Genomic DNA, 6,703 nt, shown 5'->3' with positions numbered 1-6,703 from the left:
AAACTAAATGATGAATATTGCCAGATATTCAAAGAGTACATGGTGAGCTGAATGAGTAGTGCAACACGGATTAAAACTGCAAGAAAAGCATTGAAGGTTGTTAGCACTGTTTCAGTTGCCAGTGGAGTTGGGATCTACACTTTCAGATGCAATACATACATGGCAGCAATGAGTTGAACCTAATTTTCTTTTCTACTGAACGCATGGTGAATTATTTACTGAATTTCGACTGAATTAGGCTGGAAAGAGTGCAGGGAGATTTGTGAGGATGTTGCCAGGACTTGAGGGCCTGAGCTATAGGGAGAGGTTGGACAGGCTAGGACTTTATTCCTTGGAGCGCAGAAGGAGGAGTGGTGATCTTACAGAGGTGTTATTAAATCATGAGGGAATAGATTGTTTGGATACATTGACTTTTAGCCAGAGTAGGTAGGGGTCTGAAGAAGCGTCTCGACCCGAAATGTCACTCATTTCAGAGATGCCGCCTGTCCTGCTAAGTTATTCCAGCGTTTTGTGTCTATCGAGGGAAATCAAGAACTGGAGCACACAGACAATAGACAATAGACAATAGGTGCAGGAGTAGGCTATTCGGACCTTCAAGCCAGCACCGCCGTTCAATGTGATCATGGCTGATCATCCCCAATCAGTACCCCGTTCCTGCCTTCTCCCCATATCCTCTCTCGCCGCTATCTTTAAGAGCCCTATCTAGCTCTCTCTTGAAAGTATCCAGAGAACTGGCCTCCACCGCCCTCTGAGGCAGAGAATTCCACAGACTCACAACTCTCTGTGAGAAAAAGCGTCTCCTCGTCTCCGTTATAAATGGCTTATTCCTTATTCTTAAACTGTGGCCCCTGGTTCTGGATTCCCCGAACATCGGGAACATGTTTCCTGCCTCTAGCGTGTCCAAACCCTTAATAATCTTATATGTTATAATCTTATAATCTTATCTTGAATCCCCTCTTATCCATCTAAACTCCAGAGTGTACAAGCCCAGCTGCTCTATTCTCTCAGCATATGACAGACCCGCCATCTGGGGAATTAACCTTGTAAACCTACGCTGCACTCCCTCAATAGCAAGAATGTCCTTCCTCAAATTAAGGGATCAAAACTGCACACAATACTCCAGGGGTGGTCTCACTGGGGCTCTGTACAACTGCAGAAGGATCTCTTTGCTCATATACTCAACTCCTCTTGTTATAAAGGCCAACATGCCATTCGCTTTCTTCACTGCCTGCTGTACCTGCATGCTTACTTTCAGTGACTGATGAACAAGGACCCCCCAGATCCCGTTGTACTTCCCCTTTTCCCAACTTGACTCCATTTAGATAGCAATCTGCCTTCCTGTTTTTGCTACCAAAGTGGGTAACCTCACATTTATCCACATTAAACTACATCTGCCATGCATCTGCCCACTAACCCCAACTGTCCAAGTCACCCTGCAATCTCATAGCATCCTCCTCACAGTTCACACTGCCACCCAGCTTTGTGTCATCTGCAAATTTGCTAATGTTACTTTGTTTTCACACTTCTATACCTTTTGCCCGATGGGAGAGGGGAGAAGAGGGAGTGGCCAGGGTGTGACTCGTCCTTGATTATGCTGCTGGCCTTGCCGACAAAGATCCTCTAGCGAGCAAGATAGTCCACTCGACGAAAAAGACGTAGTACGGTCATGGGCAGATTCATGGGTAATTTTCGGCCCCATTTCCATAACCGGCTTCCGTCTCCGCACCGAAGATCCCATAGCGGAGCAAAGATAACTAGTGCGGAGTTGGAAGCCGGTTACGGAAACATCCTGGTAAAAATAAAAGTTATTTGGTAAAAATCTTCTCATTTTCAGAATTATAATTTATTAACACAAACTGTTCCCCCGCAATGTTGATTACACTGCGAGTCGGGTCGGGTCGGGTCTGGTCGGGTTACTGAAATGGATGGAAAAAAGGCCCACGTTCCGCTCCATTGCGTACTACACGTCAGCCCATTGCATTTAGCAGGAGTGGTCTATCTTGCTCCGCTATAGGATCTTTGCTTGCCTAGGCAGTGTGAGGTATAAATGGAGAATAGAAGGAAGGTTGGGTTGTGTGACGGTCTGGGCTGCGTCCACATTTCTCTGCAATTTCTTGCGGTCTTGGACGGAGCTGTTCCCAAACCAAGCTGTGATGCATCCCGATAAAATGCTTTCTTCTTCAGTTTAATTCTTTGTATAAAAAGTACTCTCTCTTCATTTTGTTTAGTTTAGTTTCGAGACACAGCGCGAAAAAAGGGCCCTTTGGACCACCCGGGTCCACGCCGACCAGCGATCCCGGCACACTTGCACTATCCTACACACACCAGGCCAATTACAATTTTACCGAAGCCAATTAACCTACAAACCTGTACGTTTTTGGAGTGTGGGAGGAAACCAGAGCACCCGTTGAAAAACCCACGCAGGTCACAGGGAGAACGTACAAACTCCGTACAGACGGCACCCGTGGTCAGGGTCAAACCTGGGTCTGTGATGCTCTGAGGCAGCAACTCTACCCCTGCTCACTGTGCTGCCTAAATTTCTCCGTTGTTTAAATGATAACTTACTGCCTTTCTTGACAACATTCGTCATTGCCAATTCCCTTTATATTTGTGGACCTTCAATTAGAAACACTGCAAAGTTCTTGATTGTAGAAGCAGCATGGAAGCAGGCCATTCGGCCCATCGAGTCCGCCCCGACCAGCGATCACCCGGTCACACTAGTTCTATGTTATCCCACTTTCTCACCCACTCCCCACACAATAGGGGCAATTTACAGAGGGCTAATTATGCAACAAACCTGCACGTCTTTGAGTTGTGGGAGGTAACCGGAGAATCCAACCCACGCGGTCACGGGGAGAACGTGCAAACTCCGTATAGACAGCACCCGCAGTCAGGATCTAACCTGGGTCTCTGGCGCTGTGAGGCGGCAACTCAACCGCTCTGCATTTGTGCCACTCCTATCTGTTATCGTACCTGTTTTCGTACATGTTTCAACCTCTTCCGCGGCTCGTTCCATAAACCCACCACCTTCTGTGTGAATAAGTTGCTCCTCAGGTTCCTATTAAATCGTTCCCTTCGCACCTAGCATCTCCTCTAGTTCTTGTTTGCCCTACTCAGGGTAAAAGACTCTTATAAAAAGCATTACTTGCATGAAAAACCCCGTTGTAGTCATTTTGTGGTCGAAGGGCATATTTCATAATTTTCTGGGGAGAAACGATGAAGGTTGATTTCTTCAGGCTTAGCGTGATAAGTTTAATGCCACTGTACAGATGCCATACACCAGTCACATGTTTAGTCAGCACATATATGTTGCATGCAGCTTTAACACTGACAATAGGTGCAGGAGTGGGCCATTCGGCCCTTCGAGCCAGCACCGCCATTCAATGTGATCATGGCTGATCATCCCCAATCAGTACCCCCCATTCTTGCCTTCTACCGTGGGCTGTGGGAGAGCTGGGATTAGTTGGCTATGGTAATAAATTAACATTTTCCCTAATGTGTGTAGGATGGTGTTAATGTGCGGGGATCGCTGGTCGGCGCGGATTCGGAAGAATGAAGGGCCTGTTTCTGCGCTGTATGTCTAAACGAAACAAAACTAAACCCATCAACTCTCTTCTCAACTGAGAAAGCCATGGCTTAGTATCTTTTAAATAATAAAAAGGACTGCAGATGCTGGTTATTCCAAAGATAGACACAAAATGCTGAAGTGAACAAAATGCTGGAGCAACGTTTTTACCTTTTATTTTAGTTCAAAGATACAGAATGGAAACTGGCCCTTCGGCCCACTGAGGCTGCACTGACCAGCGATCACCCAGTACACTCGTTCTATCCTACACACTAGGGACGATTTACAGAAGCCCAATTAACCTACAAACCAGCACATTTTTGGAATGTGGGAGGAATCCGGAGCACCCGGAGAAAACCCACGCAGTCAAAGGGAGAACAGAACGTACAAAATCCTTAAGGGCCTGTCCCACTTAGGCGATTTTTCAGGCGATTACATGCGACAAGGCTGTCGCCACATGGTCGCCGGGGTGTCGCCTGTATGGTCGTGAGTCGTCCCCTCAGTCGCCCAAAGAGTCGTAACGTCTTTTTGGTCTCCGCTGAATTTTCAACATGTTGAAACATTTTCGGAGACAGTCTGCGACATTGAGTTTGGCGCCAGTGAGCGTAGCTTGACTTCTCCTGACGTAGGTGCTTCGTAGTTGTCGCCAGGTTAACGTAGGTTGTCGCCGGTGCTGACTTCGTTTTATTTGTTGTTAAGGTAATGATTCTATTTTAAATTTTATGTCGAAGGGGGGTCCAGTCGCCGTTTTTTCAGCGACCTGCTACGACTATGACAGTCGCCTGCAGTCGCCTAAAAATAGCCTAAGTGGGACAGGCCCTTTACAGACAGTACCCGAGGCCAGGATCGAACCCGGGTCTCCGGCGCTGTGAGGCACCAACTCTACCGCTGCGCCACCCTGCTGGAGTTTTTCTGACTTTATGAATCCGCATTAAATTAATTTAACTTTGGAAAACATTAGGTAAATCCTCGTTATTTGTCTTTTGTAATTGGATGGAAGGGCAGCTTCTTCAAATTGTGAACGATATTGCCTCAAGCTGTGAGGAGGAATTTCTTTAGTCAGAAGGTGGTAAAGCTATAGAATAGTAAGATTAAACGAGAACTTACCAGTTTGAAGTTTGATCTGTATTTTATGAGGAGTTACGATGAGGGATTACGTGAAGAACCCGTCCAGCACGCATGCGCGACATACTTCAAAGCAGCGGTGTGGAATCACAGAAAGACACAGTAATTGAAATAAATATAGTAAAGAAAAGGAGAGCTTAGATACCAGTTTGATCTCTATTATTGAGGGTGGGAGCGGAGGGCACGTAATCCCTCATCGTAACTCCTCATAAAATACAGATCAAACTTCAAACTGGTAAGTTCTCGTTTAATCTTACTATTTTACTTCGGAGTCACGTGAGTGACTACGTGAAGATTTTAAAGCTCTGTGATTTCAAACCGTGTAACAGTTCATACTTCACTCGCTGCCGAAGTCATTCGAGGGAGGAAGTATGTTATCGTAATCAACCATGAATCTGTTTGTAAAACAATAATGGTGTTATTAACAATAACAAGACCAAAATGCTCCCCCGGGCTTAAATTATATATTTTTTGCAGATTCTAATACTTTTTCTGCAAACGATACAGGTTCTGCCAGCGGCTTGTTATAAATGTTTGGAACGTATACTCCCTAGACCACCCCGCTGTAGCCAGGATGTGGTCCATAGGCACGTCCATCCTCTTAGTCACTGATGCGGATGCTGCCCTGGTGGTGTAAGATTTATACACGTTAGTATGTACTCCAGCAGCTCCCAGTACCTGCTTGAGCCACTTGAGATAGTTTGGCTCGTCACCCGACCATAAGGTTTCTTGTGGCTGACCCATAAGGCTTTTTCTCTCCCTCGAGGATTACTTATTGTGTCGATGTAGTTCAATAAGTGGGTCATGACACATAACCGTGGTTCAGGTTGGTATGCCCGGAATTCCATGACTAGACCTGATGTTCCTGGTCTGCTCTGTTTGACCAGCCCCTAATGGTAAATGTAACACGGTCTAGTAAACCATATTGTCCAATCGTAGTAGATGGAGGAACTGGACTCTTTGTGCTGAGACAAGGCCATCAGCATGACCGTCTTCAGGGTGGGCTGTTCCAGGGTGAGGGACCTGGCTGGTGACCATCCCCTAAGGTACGTCAGGTCCACACTGACATCCCAGATTTTGGTGTACCTAGGTCTGGGGGATTAGAGTTGAATATGCCTCTCCTGAATTTGATCACCAGCGGGTGGTACCCTATGGCCTGTTGTCCTGGTGCCCGAATTAAGTAGGCTGACAGAGCACTTCTGGCTGTGTTGATGGCGCAGTAGCTGAGTCCTTCATTGTGGTGAAGACCTGCCAGGAACTCCAGTACAGGTTTTGTTGTAGTTGAATATGTAGTTCCTGTATTTGAATAGTATCTTCCCACTTCTTGATGTTCGCCAAGTATGTTCCCTAGTGGATATGCGATGGGATGCTATCATCGTGTCGATAGTGCTATTTGACAATCCAGGCCCAGCAGTGGTCTTCCCAATTCTGCAACCAAGGCCCAGTAATGGTCTTTCAAATCTGCAACCCAGTAGTTTAATTTATCGTGGCATGAGTGGCTTATGCCTGAAACTGGGTGAGTTGATAAGTCTGGGCTATTGGGAAATCATTAGGGTTTTGATGACCATGTCGAGGACCACTGGGAACCATGACTGTGGGTTTGCGTAGTACCCGACTGATGAGGCCGTAGTACCTGACTGATGAGGTAGGAAAAAAGGGGGGAGAACATAGAGATTAGTTCCCCCCCCCCAGTTCAGCGGGAATGTATTCATTGCCGCTGCCTCAAAGTTTGGTTTCATGCGACATACATCGGTACGTGGTGATTCAATTGAAATACAGGGAAATCGATATCTGGTGTTCCATATTGCTTTGTAATTTCAGCAAATAGTTTGGTTTAATATGTCTGTTTACAGTATTTAGCTCACCTGGTAGGTAAGTTTGCTGATGGTCGAATATGTTTGACGACATACGGTTACCAATTGTTAAATAAATTGTCACATGATATCGATTTATTCTGCCCAAGTGGTTGGTGTATGCCACCACTGTGATGTTGTTAATTTATAAACGAACATG

Source organism: Amblyraja radiata, chromosome 4 (assembly GCF_010909765.2).
Source record: "Amblyraja radiata isolate CabotCenter1 chromosome 4, sAmbRad1.1.pri, whole genome shotgun sequence".
In the NCBI taxonomy this organism is placed as follows: Eukaryota; Metazoa; Chordata; class Chondrichthyes; order Rajiformes; family Rajidae; genus Amblyraja; species Amblyraja radiata.
Note: the sequence above shows the minus strand (reverse complement) of the source record.